The sequence below is a fragment of the Heterodontus francisci genome, chromosome 19 (genome assembly GCF_036365525.1).
Source record: "Heterodontus francisci isolate sHetFra1 chromosome 19, sHetFra1.hap1, whole genome shotgun sequence".
NCBI classification, from domain to species: Eukaryota; Metazoa; Chordata; class Chondrichthyes; order Heterodontiformes; family Heterodontidae; genus Heterodontus; species Heterodontus francisci.
The window spans coordinates 10,936,259-10,963,580 of record NC_090389.1 but is presented as its reverse complement, the minus strand read 5'-3'; the positions used below and the strand labels follow the sequence as shown (position 1 = coordinate 10,963,580).

General features: G+C 44.6%; 1 protein-coding gene across 4 annotated transcripts in view; it reads right to left on the bottom strand.

Annotated features, from left to right (window-relative positions):
• Positions 1 to 27,322, bottom strand: part of LOC137379949 (E3 ubiquitin-protein ligase RNF123) — a 536,536-nt gene that overhangs the window by 226,818 nt on the left and 282,396 nt on the right. The gene's annotated exons all lie outside the window — the stretch shown is intronic.

Here is a 27,322-nt window from a genome sequence, read left to right as displayed (position 1 = left end):
GTCTTGCTCTCTCTACCTGCGCCCACTCTCCCCCCACTCTCTCTACCTCCCCTGACTTTCCCTACCTCCCCCCCACTCTGTCTCTCCCACTCTTACTTTCTGTACACCCCCAATCACTCTGTCTCCTCCACTCTCTGTATCTCCCTCTCTATATCTCCTCCCCAATCTCTCTCTCTCTCTTCCCCCGTTCCCCCCCACTTTCTCTCTGACCATTGCTAAGAGGAAACAGCGCTTTTGAAGTTAGGACAGATACGTGGTTTTCCAGCAGACTTTTAAAAAAAAGGTATCGGTCGGAAAACTATAAATCTGTCCGAAGTTCAAAAATGCTGTTCAGCCTTGTCAGCTGTGAAACTGACACTTGAAATTTTATTTTAAAAGCCAGTCTGAAGAAGCCAATGGGAAACTTCTCATCTGTGAAATTATCAGTCACGGACCCCAAAATTGTTTACCACGGACACCAGATGGACACATTGCCAACTCCTGGCCGGGGCTCCTTGGTTGACAAGGGAGACAGAATATATGATGGAACAAAAAAAGGTGGTGTATGATTCACGTCAGGTGAATGCTTCAATTGAGAACCAGGCCAAATACAATAAGTTGAGAAGGGAACTGAAGAGGAAAATACCACTGGCAAAGAGAGAATATGAGAATAGAATGGTAGTTAACATAAAAGGGAGCACAAAAATCTTCTACTGGCATATAAATAATAAGCAGGTAGAAAGAGGCAGGGTGGCACCTATTAAGGACAAAGAGGGTGATATATGGATGGAGGCACGGGGCAAGGCTAGAATCTTTAATGAGTACTTTGTATCGGTATTTACTAAGAGGATGCTGACAAAATATCCATAGAAGCGAAGACGGTAGAGGCAATGGATGAGGTGCAAATTGATAGGCAGGGTGTACTGGAAAGGCTGACCATGCTTAGAGTGGATAAGTCACCTGGTCCAGATGGCTTGCATCCCAGGTTGCTAAAAGTGGGGGTGGAGATAACAGAAGGACTTGCCATAATCTTCCAATCTTCCCTAGATACGAGGGAGCTGCCACAGGATTGGAGAGTGGCAAATGTTATTCAAGAGAAAAAGGACATTCCTAATAACTACAGGCTGGTCAGTTTAACATCTGCGGTCAGTAAGGTTTTAGAAACAATAATCAGGAAATAAAAATCAATAGGCACTGGAGAGATCTGTGTTCATTAGGGAGAGCCAGCATGAATTTTAAAAGGCAGATTGTGCTTGACTAATCTAATTGATTTTTTTGATGAAGTAACAGAAAAGATTGATGAAGGGAAAGCCATGGATGTTGTCGATATGAATTTTAAGAAAGCCTCTAACAAAGTACCACTTAAAAGGCTGGTTACCAAAATTGAAGCTCATGGAATAGGAGTATCAATGACAGTTTAGATGAAAAATTGGCTTTAGGACAGAAAACACTGAGTCGTGGTAAGTAGTTGCTTTTTAGACTGCAGGATGGTCGACAGCAGTGCTCCCCACAGTTCAGTGCTGGGACCAATTTTTTTTTATATGCATAAATGACTTGGACATTGGAATACAGAATATAATTTCACAATTCGCTGATGATACCAAACTTGGAGGTGTGGCAGACAGTGAGAATGATACCAATCAAATGCAACAGACATAGATAGGCTAGCAGAATGGGAAGACAAACGGAAGATGGAATTTAATACAGACAAGTGTGAGGTGATGCATTTTGGCGGAAGGGATAGAGTGTGGCAATGTAGATTTAATGGCACAGTTCTAAAGAGTGTGCAGGGACAGAGGGACTTGGGGATTCATGTGCACAGATCTTTAAAGGTGGCAGGACATATTGACATGGAAGTTGGCAAAGCATATGGGATCTTGGGATTCAGCAGGGAGGTTACGCTGAACCTTTATAAAGCTCCAGTTGTGGCCACAGAGTATTGCGCCAGTTCTGGTCACCACACTTTAGGAAGGATGTGAGGGTCCTTGAGAGGATACAGAGGAAAAGTACCAAAATGGTTCCAGGGATGAGGAAGTTTAGCTACAAAGTTAGGCTGGAGAAGCTGAGGTTGTTCTCCTTCGAGCAAAGGAGACTGAAGGGAGATTTGATAGTGATGTACAAGATTCTGGCAGATTTGGATAGGGTAGACAAAGAAAAGCTATTCCTATTAACTGATGGTGTAAGGACTAGGGAACACCGATTTTAGGTTTTGGGCAAGAGATGCAGGGGGAGATTTGAGGAAGATCTATTTTACGCAACGAGTGTAATGACCTGGAACTTACTACCTACGAGTGATGGAATCGGAGATGATAAGTGATGTCAAAGGAAAGTGGATGGGCATTTGAGGAAAATGAACTTACAGGGCTACGGAGATAGAGCTGGGAATGGGACTGATTGGATGGCTCTACAGCGACCCAGCATGGGCTCGAATGGCCTCCTTCTGTGCCGTTATGACACTAAATTAGCTTCTGCAGTTCTTTACATTACAACAGTTACTACACCAAAAAAAGTATGTCATTGGCTGCAAAGTGTTTTGTGATGATCTGAGTTTGTGAAAGACACTATATAAATGTAAGTTAGCCCTTTTTATGATCTCACAATGTGGGTGGTGCTGGCAAAGCTATATTTATTGCCCAAGTCTCGTTGCCCTGAAAAGGTGACGGTGTTAAATAGATACTTCCAGGTTATTGACCTAGTGACGATGAGGAACAGAAATCTATGTCCAGCTTAGAGTGCTTTGTAACTTGGAGAGTAAGCAGGAGGTGATAGTGTCCCCGTGATTGCTGCTCTTGTACGGTGGTAGAGGTCACAGAGCTGGCACAGCTTGTCAAAATAAGTTTGTTTGGTTGCAGATAAAACACAACGCAGTCACAGTGAATTGGTGCTGGATATTTAGTTTGGTGGGCAGGGTCGCCAATTAAACAGTCTGCTCTGTCCTGGATGGTGTTGAGGACCTTCTTAAGTGTTGTTGCATCTGCACCATCCAGATGAGTAGTTGATAAGCACTTCATCAAGCTCCAGAATTGAGCCTTCTTGATAGTGGAGACTAAGGTGTTAGGAGGTGAGCCACAGAACCCAGCCGCTCACCTGCTCCTAGTAGCTACAGTGTCAATGTGGCTGATACTATCAGTTTCGAGTCAATGGTAACCTCCAAAACGTTAATAATGGTAGATTTGGCAATAGGGGAGCTATTGAAGGTTAGGGGAAGATGACTGGGCTTTCTCCTGTTGGAAACAGATGGCTCCTGGCACTTAAATGCCACAAACATTACCTGTCACTTATCAGCCAAGTCTGAATGTTGTCAAAATATGTTCTGGCATAGGTTGCATCGTTATTTGGATTTGTGAATGAACCTGAATGTTGCAGAATGAGGCTGGAAGATCACTGATGAAGCAACTGAAGATGGTTGCGCTGAGGATACTGCTGAGGTATTCCTGCAGTTATGCCCTCGATCTGCAATATTTAATCCCCGAAAACTACAAACATTTTTCTGTGCATTAGGTACATTGACTGCCAATAGAGGATTTTCATCTGACCCCAGAATATATAGAATGTACAGCACAGAAAGAGAGGATATCACAGCTGTGCTGAAGGAAGGCACTATGGAGGACTCGAGCTGTGAGGCAATATGGGCAGAACTCAGAAATAGGAAGGGTGCGGTAACAATGTTGGGGCTGTACTACAGGCCTCCCAACAGCGAGCGTGAGATAGAGGTACAAATATGTAAACAGATTATGGAAAGCTGTAGGAGCAACAGGGTGGTGGTGATAGGAGATTTTAATTTTCCCAACATTGACTGGGATTCACTTAGTGTTAGAGGTCTAGATGGAGCAGAATTTGTAAGGAGCATCCAGGAGGGTTTTCTAGAGCAGTATGTAAATAGTCCAACTCGGGAAGGGGCCATACTGGACCTGGTGTTGGGGAATGAGCCGGGCCAGGTGGCTAACGTTTCAGTAGGGGACTACTTTGGGAATAGTGATCACAATTCCGTAAGTTTTAGAATACTCATGGACAAAGACGAGAGTGGTCCTAAAGGAAGAGTGCTAAATTGGGGGAAGGCCAACTATACCAAAATTCGGCAGGAGCTGGGGAATGTAGATTGGGAGCAGCTGTTTGAAGGTAAATCCACATTTGATATGTGGGAGGCTTTTAAAGAGAGGTTGATTAGCGTGCAGGAGAAACATGTTCCTGTGAAAATGAGGGGTAGAAATGGCAAGATTAGGGAACCATGGATGACAGGTGAAATTGTGAGACTAGCTAAGAGGAAAAAGGAAGCATACATAAGGTCTAGGCGGCTGAAGAAAGACGAAGCTTTGAAAGAATATCAGGATTGTAGGCGCAATCTGAAACGAGGAATTAAGAGGGCTAAAAGGGGTCATGAAATATTTTTAGCAAACAGGGTTAAGGAAAATCCCAAAGCCTTTTATTCATATATAAGGAGCAAGAGGGTAACTAGAGAAAGGATTGGCCCACTCAAGGACAAAGGAGGAAAGTTATGCGTGGAGTCAGAGAAAATGGGTGAGATTCTAAATGAGTACTTTGCATCGGTATTCACCGAGGAGAGGGACATGACGGATGTTGAGGTTAGGGACAGATGTTTGATTACTCTAGGTCAAGTCGGCATAAGGAGGGAGGAAGTGTTGGGTATTCTAAAAGGCATTAAGGTGGACAAGTCCCCAGGTCCGGATGGGATCTATCCCAGGTTACTGTGGGAAGCGAGAGAGGAAATAGTTGGGGCCTTAACAGATATCTTTGCAACATCCTTAAACACGGGTGAGGTCCCGGAGGAATGGAGAATTGCTAATGTTGTCCCCTTGTTTAAGAAGGGTAGCAGGGATAATCCAGGTAATTATAGACCGGTGAGCCTGACGTCAGTGGTAGGGAAGCTGCTGGAGAAGATACTGAGGGATAGGATCTATTCCCATTTGGAAGAAAATGGGCTTATCAGTGATAGGCAACATGGTTTTGTGCAGGGAAGGTCATGTCTTACCAACTTAATAGAATCCTTTGAGGAAGTGACAAAGTTGATTGATGAGGGAAGGGCTGTAGATGTCGTATACATGGACTTCAGTAAGGCGTTTGATAAGGTTCCCCATGGTAGGCTGATGGAGAAAGTGAAGTTGCATGGGGTCCAGGGTGTACTAGCTAGATGGATAAAGAACTGGCTGGGCAACAGGAGACAGAGAGTAGCAGTGGAAGGGAGTTTCTCAAAATGGAGACGTGTGACCAGTGGTGTTCCACAGGGATCCGTGCTGGGACCACTGTTGTTTGTGATATACATAAATGATTTGGAGGAAAGTATAGGTGGTCTGATTAGCAAGTTTGCAGACGACACTAAGATTGGTGGAGTAGCAGATAGTGAAGGGGACTGTCAGAGAATACAGCAGAATATAGATAGACTGGAGAGTTGGGCAGAGAAATGGCAGATGGAGTTCAATCAGGGCAAATGCGAGGTGATGCATTTTGGAAGATCCAATTCAAGAGTGAACTATACAGTAAATGGAAAAGTCCTGGGGAAAATTGATGTACAGAGAGATTTGGGTGTTCAGGTCCATTGTTCCCTGAAGGTGGCAACGCAGGTCAATAGAGTGGTCAAGAAGGCATATGGCATGCTTTCCTTCATCGGACGGGGTATTGAGTACAAGAGTTGGCAGGTTATGTTACAGTTGTATAGGACTTTGGTTCGGCCACATTTGGAATACTGCGTGCAGTTCTGGTCGCCACTTTACCAAAAGGATGTGGATGCTTTGGAGAGGGTGCAGAGGAGGTTCACCAGGATGTTGCCTGGTATGGAGGGCGCTAGCTATGAAGAGAGGTTGAGTAGATTCGGATTATTTTCATTAGAAAGGCGGAGGTTGAGGGGGGACCTGATTGAGGTGTACAATATCAAGAGAGGTATAGACAGGGTGGATAGCAAGAAGCTTTTTCCCCAGAGTGGGGGATTCAATTACAAGGGGACACGAGTTCAAAGTGAAAGGGGAAAAGTTTAGGGGGGATATGCGTGGAAAGTTCTTTACGCAGAGGGTGGTGGGTGCATGGAACCCATTGCCAGCGGAGGTGGTAGACACGGGCACGATAGCGTCTTTTAAGATGTATCTAGACAGATACATGAATGGGCAGTAAGTAAAGAGATACAGACCCTTAGAAAATAGGCGACAGGTTTAGATAGAGGATTTGGATCGGCGTAGGCTTGGAGGGCCGAAGGGCCTGTTCCTGTGCTGTAATTTTCTTTGTTCTTTGATTCAACCCACGTTGCTGTTAATGCTCCTAACGAGCAGTCTTTTTACTTAATCTCACCCTAACATATCCTTCTATTCCTTTCTCCCTTATGTACTTCCTTTTAACTGTTTCTAAGTTATTCACTTCAATCTCCATGATGTCATAGAGCCATAGTCATTTACGGCACAGAAGGCGGCCCCTTATTGGATTTATTACATATATTTACGTTGCCTGGTTTTTAGACTCCCCTAAAAGTGGAAGCATTTTCTCTATACCTACCCTATCAAAACCCACCATAATTTTAAAAACCTCAATCAGATCAGCTCTCAGTCCTCTGTTTTCCAGAGAAAAGACACCCAGCCGGTTCCATCTGCCCTGATAGTTATACCCTCTTAGTTCCGATATCATCCTTGTAAATCTTTTTTGCACTATATCCAATGCTTCTATATCCTTTGATATGGAACACCAGAACTGTGCACAGTATTCCCAGTGTGGTCGAACCGAGATTCTATAAAGGTTTAACATAACTTCTCTGCTTTTGAATTCTATTCCTCTAGAAATAAGCCCATGATGTTTCACAATTTGTGTGCCCGTACACCAGATCACTTTGCACCTCTAACCCATTTAGACTTTTATTTTCCAAGTAGTAGGTGGCCTACTTATTCTTTGTATCTCACACTTACTATATTGAAATTCATTTGCCAATTACATGCCTATTCTGCAAATTTATTAATGTCTTGTATTTTGCTGCAGTCTTTTTCAGTATTCAGTCCTCTGAATTTGGTGCCATCCAGAAATGTTGACGTTGTGCTTTGAATTCCAAAGTCCAAATCATTTATGTAAATTGTGAACAACAACAGTCCCCTCACCAATCCTGTGGAACATCACTTTCTACCTTTCGCTAATCTGAATAACTACATTTAACACTTACTCTCTTTTGTAGCCAGTTGGTTATCCATTCTGCTATTTGTCCCGACTTCACATGGCCTTTGTCATGAGCAATGTTGTCTCAAAATGTTTTCATTGTGCGTGGCCTGTTCATTTGAAAGCACAGTATCTTCAATTTTTTTTGCACAGCATCTTAAAGGGATAACTTGTGAGTTACGTGTGAGATACCTTCGGGCACGCGAGTGCAGTTTCCAGGAAATGTTGGTCATGAGTCGACTAGTAAGGCCTTATCAAAGGGCTTTTGAAGGCCACTTGGTGCTATACTCAGTTAGTACCACCTTTCCATAAGGACGGTGACTTTCACCTCTTTTCTGACATTCAGCTCATGTATCCACACCTAGACCAAGACTGGGACAAGGTCTGGATCAAGTGAGCAGCTTATTAATGAGTAGATGTTGCTTGATGGCACTATTAGAGTCATACTGGCACAGAAGGAGGCCAGTCAGCCAATCAAGTCCATGCCAGCTGTCTGTAGAGCAATCCAATCAGTCCTATTCCCTGGCTCGATCCCCAAAGCCGTGCAAATTCATTTCCCTCAAGTGCCCATCCAATTTCCTTTTGAAATCATTCATCGTCTCCACTTTCACCACCCTCCTAGGTAGTGAGTTCCAGGTCATAGAGTCATAGAGAGATACAGCACCGAAACTGGCCCTTCGGCCCACCGAGTCCACGCCGACCGTCAACCACCCATTTATACTAATCCTACATTAACCCCATTTTTCTCTCTCACATCCCCACCTTCCCTCAATTCTCCTAACACCTACCTACACTAGGGGCAATTTTTACAATGGCCAATTTACCTATCAACCTGCAAGTCTTTGGCATGTGGAAAGAAACCGGGGTATGTGGGAGGAAACCGGAGCACCCGGAGGAAACCTACACGGTTACAGGGAGAACTTGCAAACTCCGCACAGGCAGTACCCAGAACCGAACCCGGGTCGTTGGAGCCGTGAGGCTGCGGTGCTAACCACTGCGCCGCCCTTGCTTTACCACTCGCTGCATAAAAGAAGTTCTTCCTCACATTCCCCTTGCATTTCTTGCCCAAAACCTTAAGTCTGCGTCTCCTAGTCCTTATACCATCATTTAATGGGAATAGCTTTTCTTTGTGTATCCTATCCAAACCAGTCAGAATCTTATACATCACTACACAGAGGGTGGTGAGTGCCTGGAACTTGCTGCCAGGGGAGGTGGTGGAAGCAGATACGATAGCGACGTTTAAGAGACATCTTGACAAATACATGAATAGGAAGGGAATAGAGGGATATGGGCCCCGGAAGTGCAGAAGGTGTTAGTTTAGGCAGGCATCAAGATCGGCGCAGGCTTGGAGGGCCGAATGGCCTGTTCCTGTGCTGTACTGTTCTTTGTTCAAATCTCCCCTCAATCTCCTTCCATCACTTGGCTGACGACTGGAAGGAGGTGTATTAGCCACTGTAGAAAAGACATACCTGAGCAATTTACTACTTTGTCAAGTAGGTGTCACTATCATAGCTGCACTGGAAGAGCTTGGCTAAGGGAGTACCGAGTTGTAGCATGCAAGTCTTTAGCACTACAGGCATAAGGGTGCCTTCTCTATGCCCAGTGAGCACAGCTGCTTCTTAATGTCACACACAGTCAACTGAATTGGTTGGATGGTGGCTTCTATGATGAAGGGTGCTAAGGAAGAGGCTAAAGTAGGATCATCCACTTTTGCCTGAAGATGCTTACAAACACTTCAGACTCTTTTCTTGCACTCTCAGGCTGGGCTCCATCATAGTTAAGGATATGGATGTTCATGGAGCCTCCTCGTCCCATCAGTTGCTTTGTTCTCTACTGCCATTTGTGACTGAATGTGCAGGACCCTTACCTCTGCCTATTGCCGGCTGCAATTAACAGCACACTGCATTGCAGATTTGCCAGTATTGCCCCTCAGTCTAAGTTATGCCTGGTGCTGCTTCTGGCACTCCCTTCTACACTCCCCATTAAACCATGGCTGATGATGGAGGAATGAGGGAAAGCATACAAATCTACTGCTGATGATGGCCCACAGTGCCTGATGGATGCCCAGTTTTGGGCTGCCAGATATTTGTTGTGAAGAGACTTGTGATGTTTTATGGACAGAGTGAAAACACTGTGGCAGACTTGGCCAACAGTGGTATCATTACGTTGCAGTCTCCCCCATGCCTTCCTCTGTATTTCCTCCAACATGAAGGAGTATTGATTTGTGAATTGAGACAATACCCCACTGTATAACACTCTTCCACCAACAGGACAGGCCAAACCCAGGGCTGGAGATGGAGGAGTCAGGGGTGTTTGGTGACCGGTATCACTCTGAGAATGACTATATGAGGCTGTTCCTTGATTAGTCCATGGCACATTTCTCCCAACTTGGGGAGTGAGAAAGACTAATATGATGTCTGGACTAATTCTGATAGGCCCCAGGAGTTCCAGTCGTTTTTTTTGCTTAGGGCAATCCAGCAGGTTTCGTGGTCATTTGATATTGAATTAAATTTGCCATGGTGGGATTTGAACACTCAATCTCTGGCTTCACAGTTTGGTACTATAACCACAATGCTAATCTACCTGTTGTAAATTTGCTACCTCTTAACCTAAAAGCATGCAACAATGCAGTCTGACACACTGTGAATAGGCTGAAACTACACAATAGGGGCAATTTCCAACATAGTCACCTGGGCAGTAACCTGGCAGGGTGTATCGTCCACCTGCTATAACCCACTTCATCCCATTGTTTGTAATATACTTAATTGAGAAGTCACAGATAGCTTCTGCATGGTGTATCTGTGTGGGTGGACTAGTGTCTGCAGGAGTAGTTGGCAATGAGCAGATAGCACCTGAAAAGATTTTTGTCAAATCTAGTATTAAATCACACGCGATCTTGTAATTGCTGGATGAGCTTCGGGCTACATCTCAGCACACACCCTTCAATCTCTCTGTCATCCTGCAACCAGAACAGGAGGAGTAGCAGATCGTCCACTCATGTTCTTCTGTCTCACCCACTCGCCTATTCCAGTACATCTGACCTTTACTTTACAGATGCAGTTTCTTCTTAATGAGATTGGCAGAGGTTTGAGAAGGTTTGACATAATTAACTGGATTACTGAAGGGTACTTAATGGGCTCTCCCCCTAGGTCAGCTGGGAAACAGACTGCCCAGTGTTCAACTGAGACCAGGAACATTCCAACTTTGATTCCCTGGGTTGATCTGAGTTTGCTGATCTCAGCCACGATGGAAGCAGGCTATATGACAATTGGCCTCAGTGTCCCTGGGCTGGAGTCGTTGAGTGAAAAATCTATATATTAAATTAATCAAATCCAGTTGGCACTTATTGCGATCAACTGTCACTATCACACATTGTTTGAGAGATGAGCATCTGTTCTTCTGCCTGCAGCTGCATCGAACAACAAGGTTACAGTAAAGGTCCAGTCCATTCAATGAGGGGCATTATAAGGCTGGACTGCATAACAGAGAGAAGGAGCTTTTTAACAATGCTAAAACAAAGGGAGCATGCGAGGGACTGAAGTAATTTGACAAGACTTAGCAGAGTTGATCCCCTCATGAATATACCATTGAACCAACTTTCAAGAAAATTCCATCCCTTTGAGGGTGCAGGGCTGCTTATGAAACACATGCACTGGAAATTGTGCAATGATTGTCTAAGAGCTTGAATATTGTTTCGGCATTTAGTATTCAAATGAGGAGTAAGTGTCACCCATGGTTCAGCTGATAGCTGTCTTACCTCCGAGTCAAAAACTTGTGGGTTCAAGTCCCACTCCAGAGACTTCAGCACATAATCTAGGCTGACACTCCGAGTGCAGTACCACAGGAGAGAATGAGACATTAAACTGAGGCCTGTCTGCTCTCTCAGGTGTACTTAGTTATCCTGTGGGACTAGTCGACAAGCAGCAGGGGAATTGTCAGTGGTGTCTTGGCCAATATTTATCCCTCAACCAGCATTACTAAAATGGAGTACAGTAAAAGTTTTGTTTTCCAGCACTTTACCTATCAGCAAGCTCTATTATCTCGAATTTCCAAAATCTCCCAAAGCTCTCCTGGACTGAGTGTTCCCAAGCTCACTCTCATGCATATTACAGGTATAGTGGTGCACTGACCCTGAAGGATTAAGGGAAAACTGAAAATCGGCTTTCCCAATGCTGGGCCCTGGGTACTCTTCAGTGCTGGGCCCTGGGCGGCACAGTAGTTAGCACCGCAGCCTCACAACTCCAGCGACCCGGGTTCAATTCTGGGTACTGCCTGTGTGGAGTTTGCAAGTTCTCCCTGTGCCTGCGTGGGTTTCCTCCGGGTGCTCCGGTTTCCTCCCACAAGCCAAAAGACTTGCAGGTTGATAGGTAAATTGGCCATTATAAATTGCCCCTAGTATAGGTAGGTGGTAGGGGAATATAGGGACAGGTGAGGATGTAGTAGGAATATGGGATTAGTGTAGGATTAGTATAAATGGGTGGTTAATGGTCGGCACAGACTCGGTGGGCCGAAGGGCCTGTTTCAGTGCTGTATCTCTAAATCTAAAAAAAAAATCTAAAATCCTCCAGCAATACCTTCCTGACAGAATGTCTGAACTCCATGTGGCAATGGCAGGTGATAGGGCTTGGTGAGGTGCGGCAGGCAATACCAGTGCCCCGTGCCTGCACCTCTGCCTGGCCAAGTGACAACAGGAAAGGTGAAAACAGTTTTCCATCACTTGAATCCGCAAGGCCAAGGCCGACCCTCTCCTTGCGTCAGTTGGTGGTAGCGGGGCTCAAAGGGTATCCAACAGTACCAGAACCAACCCGGTCGGAGACCGGAAAACCGGTTGGGAGACATCTCAAACTATCGGGTTGGACCATCAAAAACCATGGGAATTAAGGTTGCCATCTGCGGGTGGAAATGCTACCTTGCCTCGGTGACTGGTTCCCTATTCGCTACATTCTTGGTCCCTGTAGTCAGATGCGTTTTGCTCCAGGGTTCCATGCATAACTCTTAATTAACTGGTATTTTTGATTATCTGGCACCTTCAGGGTCCGGCACATGCTGGGTAACAAAGCTTTTACTGTATATGGTCATTTATTACATTGCTGTTTGTGGGGCTTTGCTGTGTGCAAATTGGCTGCTGTATTTTCTACCTTACAACAGTAACTACACTTCAAAAGTACACCCTTGGCTGTAAAGCACTATAAATGCGAGTCTTTTCTTTATTTCTTAAAAGCATTATAAGTCCACAATATGAACCCTGAGGACACAGTTGATAAAGCCATACAGACCAAGTTCAATTCCCGTACTGTGCTAAGTTAGATGACCTAGGCCCAGGTAGCAGTGTGAGCGTTATTCACTAGCCCCGAGATAAGAAAACATTTGTTTGTAAGCACTGTTCAGTGACTCACGCTGGGAAGTAAGCTTTTGTGGGCCGTGGGCAGGGACGGGATAAAGCTCGCTGTGATTATGCCCAAGGGTCGAACCGCTGGTCTATGCTCACTGTCGAGGTTCTAATTGAAGAATGGCTACTTGAGCAAAGTACTGAGCTCCTGATTGGCACCTGTACAATTGCAACCCACCGAGAATCAACACCTTCAGGAGTGCAGGACAAACAGCGAAAATTGGCAATTTAAAATGCCACCCTGGCTGCAGCAAGATAGCATGCAAGTATCAGGCTGCCCACGAATAAAACTGAATTTTTGGATTTCATGCGACCTGTTCACACATACTTTCCTTATTGGGCTGCAATGGTTTTCTCAGCAGGATTGTTTCCTCTCTTGTTGTCTTACTAACGAGCTCAATCTACTTGCCGCAGTAAGACAGGCCAAGTTTTGTGGAGTGATGGTGCGTACCACAGAGCTCACAGTCCCATACTACAGGGTTGACTCCTAATGTCCACAGGACAACTAGGATCTTGGCAATCTGCCCCACATGCCAAGAACAGATATATTTTAAAAAACATCCAGCAGGAGGATTGCATATTTTGCACTTCCAAATGTGCATCTGGAGATGGGATGGTTCACCAACATCGCAAATTATATAAGTCATATCAGCAGTGAATTCAAACACGCTACGCAAATTCAATAATTGAAACAAAGAGCGTGGAGTCAAAGGGACAAGACAATAAAGTACAATGAATTGCAGAGTATGGGGAATAATTAATCCAGAATTTAATTAACATCTGCAGATTAGATCATAAACAAGTATGAAGTTTCAATGTTTTATGGAAGTCATCCAAATCATGTGATTAAATCATCACCTTGTATCCGTACTATATCTTCTGAAATTATTCTCATCTGTACACTGATATACCAATAAAATGGAATCAAATGACTGACAGATTTCAGTTCAAGGACACTGACTGAAGACTCTTACGTTGTCCTGGCATTTCAGTCAGTGCAATGGTGACTGTGTGAAATGTTCAAGCTGTGTCCTCTCAAACTGTGAAGGGTACAATAGCCTGGCATCTGAGAGTTCAAATTCCACCACGAATGGAAAATTGTGGAACTAAATTCAATAAATTATCATGAAGCCTCTGGTTTGTTCTAAAAACCCACTGGTTCACTAATGTCCTTCAGTGAAGATAGCCCACAGCCCTACACTAGAGGGTTGACTCCTAATGCCCACAGGATAACAAGGATCTTGCCTATGCTGCCTACATGCCAAGAACAAATACATTAAAAAAAAATCTGGCAGGAAGATTATGTATTTTGTGTTTGCAAATGTGCATCTGCAGATGGCATTTTGAACTGTAAAACATTTGAGAGAAGTACTGGTCGGTGTAGATCTGTTGCTGGCAGTCATGAGAGTAACCTGAGATGATCAGTTAACAGCACCTTAGAAAAAGCTTACTGCCGCAACATTAGTGCATGTTGTCTAAGTGTGATTCTTCCTCTGGTACACTAGGATCAATATACTAAGAAAATCCAGTGGTAATATGTTTTTTAAGATTGATAAACTATCAAGATTAATGACTAAAAGAGGTGAGGTCAATCAGGAAGTAGTGATTAGATGATGGGATTTCAAAGCCAGAAGATTGTAGGAGGAAGGAAAATCTGAGGGAGGTGAGGAGTTACACACAGTTCTGAGGTCCTGGAAAAGACTGAGCGTAGCAGCTACAGTACTCCGTCATACAGCATCTGTATAAGGCTCCCAGTTCCAACACTGTTATATTTTTCCCCTATTTCCCATACATCACAAGGATGGCTGTAGAGATTAAATAGCTAATCTATTGCAGAGCTCATCACCTTTGCTTAAACACTGATCTACTATAGCAATCTCTCTGGTGGAATAAACCTTCCAACATACCACAGTCTGTCTAAACATAACAACATACCACAACAGCCTGAAACATCAGTGTGTCCCTTAGGAGAAATTGTTTTGATATATCACATCACAATCACTGGGGCTACTACAACACAGCAAAAACCACAACAACAAACCGATTGCTTTTTATCAAGCAGTGCCATGGGAGAGGGCAGAGGGAGCCTCAGTTTAACAACTCATCCAAAAGATGGCACTTCCAACAGTGCAGCACTCGCTCAGTGCTGCAATGAAGTATCAGCCTAGATTAGTGGGATTTAAACCTGCGACCTTCTGACTCAGAGGTGATAGTGCTACTACTGAGCCAAGGCTGACACTTATACCAAAAACCTGTCCAATCTGAATAAGTACTTGATATACATGTCTATCCGATCGGGGGGAAAAAAAATCAGTACACAAGAATCTGTTCCTGAAATTAAACATTCAAAATAACATGGAGACAACTTCCTGGGCGTATATACTGGAGTCTGTACAATGGAATTAAACATCCAATACACCACCGGGCCTGTCTACTGGGACTTGTTGTGACATCACTTTGATTGCAATATGTATCACCACAAGAAGCAATGTCAACCAACGTGATATGGCAGTTGGCATAATATTAGTCTACTGTCACGCACACTGACAGCGTGATGACACAACAATCATGCACTAACTCAAGAGTTATGAAAAATGGACTTTGTCTTTAAAAAATGAACACTTATTTTAAAAAGTGAACAATGGTCCAAAATGGCAGCTGAAGAATAGGGGATTGGACTTTTGTGTATTCAAGCTGTCTGACAAAGACAAAGGACAAATCTTCAAAGCCAAAAGGTGATAATAGAACCCATCCTACAGCTAGCCTAAAATATTCCAGAATTGAATGTCTTCTTCTGGAACATAGGTGGTGTGAAGTAGCCACGTTCTGGACCATTGTGCGTTCATCATGGGGAAGAAATCAGAGCATCGCCTAACAGGAGGTGAGAGATAATGGCTTTTCCTTACATTAAAAAAGACATCCAGAGAGAGAGAAAGAGAGACTCACCCAGGATAGAGCAACATCTAACAGCTTGTGTTTCCAGCAAGCCAGAAAGCACATGCACTGCTGAAAAAAAAATCCAACATCTACCTTATATAGCAGCAAGAACTAGAAGTAATCCACTATCTTCAAGAGAGAAATCTATAATCATCTCAGGCCTGCATCCATCTAGAACTTGATTCTCAAGAGAATTCAGCCTCCACTGAAAGCCACCTTCCTTTTTCCCTTCTGTCTCTGCGAGTGTGTGTGCGTGCAAATGTGAGAGTGGATACAGTTGCGACAATTTCGCAATAAGGCATACTGATCAATAAAAAATGATTTTCTGTTTTTAAAACCTACAAGAAAACCTGGCGCTGTCAGTTTATTTGAAAAATAAAACACCAAGGGGCTAGACTCTAATACCAGTACACTTGCTGCAGTCAGGTGAGGGAGCTTAACAGTGGGAACTGCACAAGTCACACCACGTGGCCGTAACACTACAGTCAGCACATATACTACAGAGCTCTGTTGGAAATAACGAACCCTTCACTCAACTTACAATTCAGTCTAAGATTATTTGGTATATTATTGCTGAGAAAGCAATAGCATGATATGGTGGCAGTGGTGTGTTTTTGAAGATCACAACATGGTGGCAATGGAACACATCTGAGTAGCAATAGTGCAAAGAGGCTCAGCGTGCTGGTAAGGGTGATCATGCGGGACAGCAATCACGAGCACGACATCGGGAATGGCTATTTCTCCCGTGGTAATCCATTAAGGTGCAAACAACATTGCACATCATAAAAGGAAGCAGCAGCGGCATTGTCAAATTGGATGGCCATCGGCAGAAATCAGTGCTCAGGTACAGTGCGAGTACAGGAAGGGGGTTGTTTGTTTGGAAGGTGACCAGCAGCAAAAGCAGTAATTGGGCAGAATCGGGCTCGTGATAAGCGAAAGGAGTTGGCAACGCCATTATATGTCGAGGTTTTCCCCCCAGAAGTGCTTTGTGGGACAGCAGATCTTCAGGGAATGATTTTAAAATAAAAGGAAGCCATTAAAGGGGAAAACTATAGCAAAAGTTTCTTGTAGACAAGAAATTTGGCACCATGGCCACCAAAACTGGAAAGTTCAAGATCTTCTCCACAAGTTCCAATTCTGCAAGCAGCACATAGAGTTGTGCTTTTTGGATCTTGTTGTCACAGAGTTTGACAAGCAAATATTCAAGATAAAAATCGTGATTGGTAACAACACCTCTGGACTGTCCAAAGCGGACCAGAAGGTCCTGGAGAAACTTTGGACTAGATCTGAAGACCAGCTGAAGGTCAAGGACAATTTTAGTATCCATCGTCTGGAACTGATGGCATACAGACAACAGTCCACAAAGCACATTGATCCATTTGTTAGTAGATGCCATGAAAAAGGAAAAGTCTGTGATTTTTTGGGTACAGAATTATTTGAAAGAATGATGGAGTTAGTAATTGCAACAACCCCAATAGAGGCATTTCAAAAAGACCTATTGGACAAAGAAAAAGGAAATGTCACTGAAAGTCTCCTGACTGAAGGCAGGAAGTATGAAGCTATAGCTGCAAGCAGGTGGTGCAGATGAATGCTTGGAGCAAAAACAATAAGCGAGGTAACCAAGACATCTTGACAGGGCAAGGTGTGTGGTAAGTGTGGTCTGATGCACCAACCAAGAAATTGTTCTGAAAGGCGTGTGGTAAAAAGGGGCACTGGACAAGATTGTGCAGAAGATCTGGTCATGGAGAAATAGCCATGAGCCACAGCAAACCACAGCTCGAGAAAGAAACAGACATTGCCCAGTGGGAAAAACAGGAATGTATTCTCCAAATGCCGGTTCAAACACAAGCATGCCCATGAGATAGGCAAGCATCCTTACGACAAAGACGACACTGAGGTGAACAAGCCTTCCACATGGTAACAGTTGCATACCAAATGGATGTGGTTACACAGCAGGAAGTATTTACTATCAATACCATATGTCCAGAAGAGTGGCAGCACAAGTTGCAATTTAAGGTCGATGCAGGGGCAAGTGCAAACATTCTGCCACTGAGAACACTAAAGAGTATGTAGCTGGCAAGATGGGAAGCCATGATACAAAGTATAAGAGCCAGACTCACTGCGTACAATGGTTCACCAATCAACTGCATGGGAGCACTAACTTTGGAGTGCAGTTATGGAAATTCTGCATGGTCACCACAAATCTTCTATGTTGATGACACCAATGGTCCAGCAGTAGCAGGACGATCAGCATGTCGTGAACTCTGTATTGCGAAGATCCATGAGATCAGTAGTGTGCCATGAATACACAATCAAGATAGATATGACCCTATTGAGTCTATTCAGGATTTGCAACCAAGGTACCCAGACAGATTTGATCCCGTTGGCAGTTTCAAAGGAGATGCAGTTCTTCATTTGAGAAACGATGCAGTTCCTTTCATGGATCCACCAAGAAAATGCAGTGCCCACATCAAGGACAAGCTGAAAGTTGAGCTGTATATTATGAATTGGCAAGGAATTATCCGGTGTGTTCAACAACACAGATTGGTGCAGCTCTATAACAGCTGTGATCAAAAAAGATGGCACAATCAGAGTATGTCTAGACCCTAGAAGGTTAAACTAAGCATTAAAAAGATGTCTTCATAAAATCCCTACTTTGGAAGAGTCAAATCCAAAGTTTGAGAGTGTGAAATTTTTCTCGAAGCTGGATGCAAAACATGGATACTGCTTGGTCCATCTTGCTGAGGTTCACAGGAGCAACAACTTTCAGAACTCCATTTGGAAGATATTGTTGTTTCACACTTTCCTTCTGGTTTGCAGGAAAACAAGATCTATTTCAACAGCACATAGATCGTACTACTGAAAATGTTCCTGGGTGCATCTGCATTGTAGATGATATAGCAGTCATAGGCAGCACTAAAGAACAGCATGATAGGATTCTTCATATCTGAATGGAAACAGCCAGAAAAGGCCTTGTATTCAACAGCAAGAAATGTGCCATTAACCTAAGCCACAACAACATTTTTGGCTCAATCTACTTTGATACAGGCATAAGACCAGATCCAGCAAGATATCGGATATTCAGTCCATGCCTAGTCCACAAGACAAGCAAGATTTACAGAGATGCTTAGATTTATTCAACTTTTTAAACTTAGTACACCTCAAATTTTTCCGAGAAGGTATCATCTCCACATGAACTCATCAAGAGGGAGACACCATTTTTGTGGCACGCGAATCATCAGTATGCATTCGATTTGCTGAAGCAGTCACTGTCGACAGAAGCATGCTTGCAGTATTATGCTCCGAAGAAAGAAACCACAGTTGAGGTAGATGCTTCACAAAAAGGTCTTGGAGCACATCTACTACAAGATGGTAAAGCAATTGCTTTTGGTTCTAAGAATTTGTTGCCCACACAGGCCAACTATTTGAATATAGAACGGGAAACACTAGCACTGGTATTTGGCATTATAAGGTTTCACATTATTTTTGGCATATGTTTTATAGTTGAGACAGATCACAAACTGCTGGTGATGATCTGGCAAAAACCACTCACCAGCGTGCCACTTTGACAACAAAGGCTATTAATCAGGGTGCAAGGGTACGACTGCAAGGTTAGATATATGCCTGGAAACCTGATGGTTAGATCTGACACACTAAGCACATTTACCCAATTCTAGGAATTGAGAAGACAGACCACTCGACGTCCAAGTAGACAAAATCGACATAGAGCTGGAAGATGTATGCCAGATAGATCTGATGAGTTTAAGTCATAGGAAATGTGAAGAGCTGCAGGAACAAACTTCCAAAGATCCTGCTCGAAAGGCATTATGGCTCCTAATTATCAAGGGATGGCCTGACACAATACAAGAGGTTCCCACAAACTGAGAGCTTTTTGGCCATATCAAGACGAGTTGGGAATATCCAATGGCGTTATTTTTCAAGGAAAGGTGTTAACTCCACAAACGCTTTGTCTTGACATTCTTTCACAATTGCATCAAGGTCACACTGGTGTTGAGAAGTTCAGAAGACGTGCACATGAGACAATGTATTGGCCAGGAATCAACAGTGTAATCGAGCAAGCAGTGAAGATGTGTGATGCATGCCAAGAGCATCAACCAAACCAGCACAAAGAGCCACTTCATCCTCATGATGTTCCTTCACATCCTTGGTCAAGGACAGCCACTAACCTGTTCTCCTCAAAGGTGCCAATTATCTATTGATAACTGACAACTTCCCCATCATCCGTCAATTGAAGGACACATCAAACACGTCAATAGCAAACACTATGAGCACCATCTTTAGCTTATTCGGTTCCCCAGAGGAGATCGTATCGGATGATGCTCCACAGTACTCCGGCAATCCATTTCAAGACATGTGCGCGAAGTGGGTTGGGAATCATGTAACATCATCACCACATTTTTTTTTATTCGTTCATGGGATGAGGGCATCGCTGGCTAGGCCAGCATTAATTGCCCATTCCTGATTGTCCATGAGAAGATGGTGGTGAACTGCCTTCTTGAACTGCTGCACTGTGGAAGGAAGTTCCAAGATTTTGACCCAGCAACAGTGAAGGAACTGCAATAGAGTTCCAAATCAGGATGGTGCATGGCTTAGAGGGGAACTTACAGATGGGGGTGTTCCCATGCATCTGCTGCCCTTGTGCTTCTAGGTGGTAGAGGTCGCAGGTTTGGAAGGTGCTGTCTAAGGAGCCTTGCTGCGTTGCTGCAGTGCAGTTATAGATAGTACACACTGCTGCCACTATGTGTTGGTGGTGGAGGGAGTGAATGTTTGTGGATGGGGTGCCAATCAAACGGGCTGCTTAGTTCAGAATGGTGTCAAGCTTCTTGAGTGTTGTTGGAGCTGCACCCATCCAGGCAAGTGGAGTGTATTCCATCCCACTCCTGACTTGTGCCTTGTAGGTGGTGGACAAGCATTGGAAAGTCAGGAGGTGAGTTACTCGCCATAGCATTCCCAGCCTCTGACCTGCTCTTGTAGCCACAGTATTTATGTTACAGAGAAAATAGGAGCAGGAGTAGGCCATTCGGCCCTTCGAGCCTGCTCCGCCATTCATTATGATCATGGCTGATTATCCAACTCTTTCTGCTTTCGCCCCACACCCTTTGATCCCTTTAGACCCAAGAGCTATATCTAACTCCTTGAAAACAGACAATGTTTTGGCCTCAACTGCTTTCTGTGGTAGCGAATTCCACAGGCTCACCACTCTCTGGGTGAAGAAATTTCTCCTCATCTCAGTCCTGAAAGATTTACCCCGTATCCTTAGACTATGACCCCTGGTTCTGGACTTCCCCACCATCGGGAACATCCTTCCTGCATCTACCCTGTCAAGGCCTGTTAGAATTTTATAGGTTTCTATGAGGTCCCTCCTCACTCTTCTGAACTCCAGCGAATATAACCCTAACTGACTCAATCTCTCCTCATACGTCAGTCCCACCATCCCAGGAATCAGTCTGGTAAACCTTCGCTGCACTCCCTCTAAAGCAAGAACATCCTTCCTCAGATAAGGAGACCAAAACTGCACACAATATTCCAGGTGTGGCCTCACCAAGGCCCTGTATAATTGCAGCAAGACATCCCTGTTCCTGTACTTGAATCCTCTTGCTATGAAGGCCAACATACCATTTGCCTTTTATACCACCTGTTGCACCTGCATGTTTACCTTCAGCCACTGTACGAAAACACCCAGGTTTCGCTGCATATTCCCCTCTCTCAGTTTATAGCCGTTCAGATAATAATCTGCCTTCCTGTTTTTGCTACCAAAGTGGATAACCTCACATTTATCCACATTATACTGCATCTGCCATGCATTAGCCCACTCACTCAACTTGTCCAAATCACCCTGAAGCCTCTCTGCATCCTCCTCACAACTCACCCTCCCACCCAGTTTTGTGTCATCTGCAAATTTGGAGATATTACATTTAGTTCCCTCATCTAAATCATTAATGTATATTGTGAATAGCTGGGGTCCTAGCACCGATCCCTGTGGTACCCCACTAGTCACTGCCTGCCATTCGGAAAAAGACCCATTTATTCCTACTCTTTCTTTCCTGTCTGCCAACCTATTTTCTTTACATCGCAATACACTACCCCCAATCCCATGCACTTTAATTTTACGCGCTAATCTCTTATGTGGGACTTTGTCAAAAGCCTTCTGAAAGTCCAAATAAACCACATCCACTGGCTCCCCCTCATCATCTCGACCAGTTACATCCTCGAAGAATTCTAGTAGATTTGTCAAGCATGATTTCCCTTTCGTAAATCCATGCTGACTCTGCCCGATTCTACTAAGTGCTCTGCTATAAAATCTTTGACAATGGACTCTAGAATTTTCCCCACTACCGACGTCAGGCTGACTGGTCTATAATTTCCTGCTTTCTCTATACCACCCTTTTTAAATAATGAGGTTACATTAGCTATCCTCCAATCCGTAGGAACTGTTCCAGAGTCTATAGAATCTTGGAAGATGACCACCAATGCATCCACTATTTCTAGGGCCACTTCCTTAAGTACTCTGGGATGCATACCATCAGGCCCTGAGGATTTATTGGCCTTCAATCCCATCAATTTCCCAACACCATTTCTCTACTAATACTGATTTCTTTCAGTTCCTTTCTCTCACTAAGCCCTGTGTTCCCCAACATTTCTGGAATGATATTTGTGTCCTCCTTTGTGAAGACAGAACCAAAGTATGCATTTAGTTGGTCAGCCATTTCTTTGTTCCCCATAATAAATTCCCCTGTTTCTGACTGTAAAGGACCTACATTTGTCTTCACCAATGTTTTTCTCTTCACATACCTATAGAAACTTTTACAGTCAGTTTTTATGTTCCCCGCAAGCTTGCTCTCGTACTCTATTTTCCCCTTCTTAATCAATCCCTTGGTCATCCTTTGTTGAATTCTAAACTGCTCCCAATCCTCAGGTCTGTTGTTTTTTCTGGCAGATTTATATGCCTCTTCCTGGGATCTAATGCTATCTCTAATTACCTTTGTAAGCCATGGTTTGACTACCTTTTCCGTTTTACTTTTGCGCCAGACAGGGATAAACAATTGTTGCAGTTCATCCATGTGCTCTTTAAATGTTTGACATTGCCCATCCACCGTCCTCCCTTTAAGTAATGTTTCCTAATCCATCATGGCCAACTTGCGCCTCATACCTTCATAGTTTCCTTTACTAAGATTCAGGACTCTTGTCTCAGAATCAACTACGTCACTCTCCATCTTGATGAAGAATTCTATCATATTATGTTCGCTCATCCCCAAGGGGTCTCGCACAACTAGATTGTCAATTATTCCTCTCCCATTACACAATACCCAGCCTGTTCTCTAGTTGGTTCCTCAACGTATTGTGACTAATATGATTTGCCCAATCTATAACATCATTAGCAGCATCCCCAACACCGAACACCTATTCCTGCTGGGGGACTTTAATGCCAGGGTTGGGGCCGACCATGACTCATGGCCCTCCTGCCTTGGGCGCTATGGCGTTGGAAGGATGAATGAGAATGGGCAGAGACTGCTCGAGTTGTGTACCTATCATAACCTCTGCATCACCAACTCGTTCTTTCACACTAAACCCTGTCACCAGGTTTCATGGAGGCACCAAAGATCGCGTCGTTGACACCAGCTAGACCTCATTGTCACAAGGCGAGCTGCCTTAAACAGTGTTCAAATCACACGCAGCTTCCACAGTGCGGACTGCGACACCGACCACTCCCTGGTGTGCAGCAAGGTTAGACTCAGACCAAAGAAGTTGCATCATTCCAAGCAGAAGGGCCTCCGCGCATCAACACGAGCAGAATTTCTCACCCACAGCTGTTACAAAAATTTCTAAATTCACTTGTAACAGCCCTTCAAAACACTCCCACAGGGGATGCTGAGACCAAGTGGGCCCACATCAGAGACGCCATCTATGAGTCAGCTTTGACCACCTACGGCAAAAGTGCGAAGAGAAATGCAGACTGGTTTCAATCTCATAATGAAGAGCTGGAACCTGTCATAGCTGCTAAGCGCATTGCACTGTTGAACTACGAGAAAGCCCCCAGCGATTTAACATCCGCAGCACTTAAAGCAGCCAGAAGTACTGCACAAAGAACAGCCAGGCGCTGCGCAAACGACTACTGGCAACACCTATGCAGTCATATTCAGCTGGCCTCAGACACCAGAAACATCAGAGGAATGTATGATGGCATTAAGAGAGCTCTTGGGCCAACCATCAAGAAGATCGCCCCCCTCAAATCTAAATCAGGGGACATAATCACTGACCAATGCAAACAAATGGACCGCTGGGTTGAGCACTACCTAGAACTGTACTCCAGGGAGAATGTTGTCACTGAGACTGCCCTCAATGCAGCCCAACCTCTACCAGTCATGGATGAGCTGGACATACAGCCAATAAAATCGGAACTCAGTAATGCCATTGATTCTCTAGCCAGCGGAAAAGCCCCTGGGAAGGACAGCATTACCCCTGAAATAATCAAGAGTGCCAAGCCTGCTATACTCTCAGCACTACATGAACTGCTATGCCTGTGCTGGGACGAGGGAGCAGTACCTCAGGACATGCGCGATGCCAATATCATCACCCTCTATAAAAACAAAGGTGTCCGCGGTGACTGCAACAACTACCGTGGAATCTCCCTGCTCAGCATACTGAGGAAAGTCTTCGCTCGAGTCGCTCTAAACAGGCTCCAGAAGCTGGCCGAGCGCATCTACCCTGAAGCACTGTGGCTTTCGTGCAGAGAGATCGACCGTTGACATGCTGTTCTCCCTTCGTCAGATACAGGAGAAATGCCGCGAACAACAGATGCCCCTCTACATTGCTTTCATTGATCTCACCAAAGCCTTTGACCTCGTCAGCAGACCTGGTCTCTTCAGACTACTAGAAAAGATCGGATGTCCACCAAAGCTACTAAGTATCATCACCTCATTCCAGACAATATGAAAGGCACAATTCAACATGGTGGCTCCTCATCAGACCCCTTTCCTATCCTGAGTGGCGTGAAACAGGGCTGTGTTCTCACACCCACACTTTTTGGGATTTTCTTCTCCCTGCTGCTTTCACATGCGTTCAAGTCCTCTGAAGAAGGAATTTTCCTCCACACAAGATCAGGGGGCAGGTTGTTCAACCTTGCCCATCTAAGAGCGAAGTCCAAAGTACGGAAAGTCCTCATCAGGGAACTCCTCTTTGCTGACGATGCTGCTTTACCATCTCACACTGAAGAGTGTCTGCAGAGTCTCATCGACAGGTTTGCGGCTGCCTGCAATGAATTTGGCCTAACCATCAGCCTCAAGAAAACGAACATCATGGGACAGGACGTCAGAAATGCTCCATCCATCAATATTGGCGACCACGCTCTGGAAGTGGTTCAAGAGTTCACCTACCTAGGCTCAACTATCACCAGTAACCTGTCTCTAGATGCAGAAATCAACAAGTGCATGGGAAAGGCTTCCACTGCTATGTCCAGACTGGCCAAGAGAGTGTGGGAAAATGGCGCACTGACACGGAACACAAAGGTCCGAGTGTATCAAGCCTGTGTCCTCAGCACCTTGCTCTACGGCAGTGAGGCCTGGACAATGTATGTCAGCCAAGGGCGACGTCTCAATTCATTCCATCTTCACTGCCTCCGGAGAACACTTGGCATCAGGTGGCAGGACCGTATCTCCAACACAGAAGTCCTCGAGGCGGCCAACATCCCCAGCTTATACACACTACTGAGTCAGCGGCGCTTGAGATGGCTTGGCCATGTGAGCCGCATGGAAGATGGCAGGATCCCCAAAGACACATTGTACAGCGAGCTCGCCACTGGTACCAGACCCACCGGTAGTCCATGTCTCCGCTTTAAAGACGTCTGCAAACGCGACATGAAGTCCTGTGACATTGATCACAAGTCGTGGGAGTCAGTTGCCAGCATTCGCCAGAGCTGGCGGGCAGCCATAAAGGCGGGGCTGAAGTGTGGCGAGTCGAAGAGACTTAGCAGTTGGCAGGAAAAAAGACAGAGGCGCAAGGGGAGAGCCAACTGTGTAACAGCCCCGACAAACAAATTTTTCTGCAGCACCTGTGGAAGAGCCTGTCACTCTAGAATTGGCCATTATCGCCACTCCAGGCGCTGCTCCACACACCACTGACCACCTCCAGGCGCTTACCCATTGTCTCTCGAGATAGGGAGGCCAAAGATGGAGAAGAACATGCAGATTAAAGACACTCATAATTACAGATGTTCCTTTATTGAATGCATCTCTAATTTCCTGTTTAATGCCATTCCCAACATCACCACTACAGTTTGGGGGGACTCTATACAACCCCCACTAACGTCTTTTGCCCCTTTGTGTTTCTCAGCTCTACCCATACAGATTCCACATCGTCAGAGCTAATATCAACCCTCACTTTTGCGTTAATTTCCTCTTTAACCAGCAATGTAACTCCACCGCCTTTTGCTTTTTGTCTGTCCTTCCTAAATATTGAATATCCCTGGATGTTTATTTCCCGTCCCTGGTCACCTTGCAGCCATGTCTCCGTAATCCCAACTATATCATACCCGTTTACATCTATTTGCGCTATTAATTCATCCACTTTATTGTGAATGCTCTGCGCGTTAAGGAACAAAGCCTTAAGGCTTGTCTTTTTAACATTACTTGTCCCCTTCCCGCTATTTTTCATTGTGGCCCTGTTTGATTCTGGCCCTTGATTTCTCTGCCTATCACTTTTCTTATTCTCCTTACTGTCTTTTGTTCTCGTCTTTGATTCCCCCCTCCTTTGACTCCTTGCAAAGGTTCCCGCCCCTCTGCCATTTTAGTTTAAACCCTCCCCAACCACTCTAGCAAATATTCCCCCTTGTCCCAGTCCTGCCCAGGTGTAACCCATCCAGTTTGTACTGGTCCTACTTCCCCCAGAACCGGTCCCAATGCCCCAGGAATCTAAAACCCTCCCCCTCACAACATCTCTTCAGCCGATATATCCTGTGGCTGGTCCAGTTCAGTTTCTGGTCAATGGTAACGCCCGGGATGTTGATAGTGGGGGATTCAGCGATGGCAATGCCATTGAACATCTCAGGCAGATGGTTAGATTGTCTGTTGTTTGAGATAGTCATTGACTTAGGGAAAGAAGTGCCAGGAAAACGGCCTAACAGAAAGAATGGTGCCTCAGTCAAGTCATTGATTGTGAAGAGCAGAGAAACTAGCCAAGAACCCCACATAGCCAAGTTGCACTTAAGGGCAACACCACTCGACACAGGATTACCATCACCTGCAAAAATCATGTTCGGAAGGCAAGTCACAATGAAACTTTTGTCAATCCAAGACAAGCTATTGGCAAAACAAGAAAGGATGAAAGTTGCACATGATAAGCATGTGGGAGTGGAACTTCCACCTTTACAGGTCGGACAAAGGTCATTGTGATCCATCTGCAAGAGAAGACATGGTTCCCTGCGAAAGTGTCCAAAATCTGCAATGAGCCAAGGTCATATGAAGTAACCACCTCAAGCAAAGCGAAATTAAGAAGAAACAGATGTTAATTGAGAAAATTCGCTAACATCATGCCTGACGTCCTATTGCATCAGAAACACATTCAAGTCCTAAGAACGTAACTAAGAAAAGTGACACACACAACGCTCAAGCACAGGATGATTATCAGCACACACAAGACAAGAGAAAAAAGTTGACAATTCTGGTTCCCAACAAAACTACATAGTTACAAGATCAGGTTGAGTCAGTCCGCCTGTACGTTTGAGACACTTGATTAATGAACATAAGAGTCAATACATGTGTAAATATTGTTCACAACTGTCCTGTTTATTATGTTCGTAGTTTAGAATTTGCAACATTTCGATTTAAGGGAAGGGGGATGTTGTGATATCACTAACTG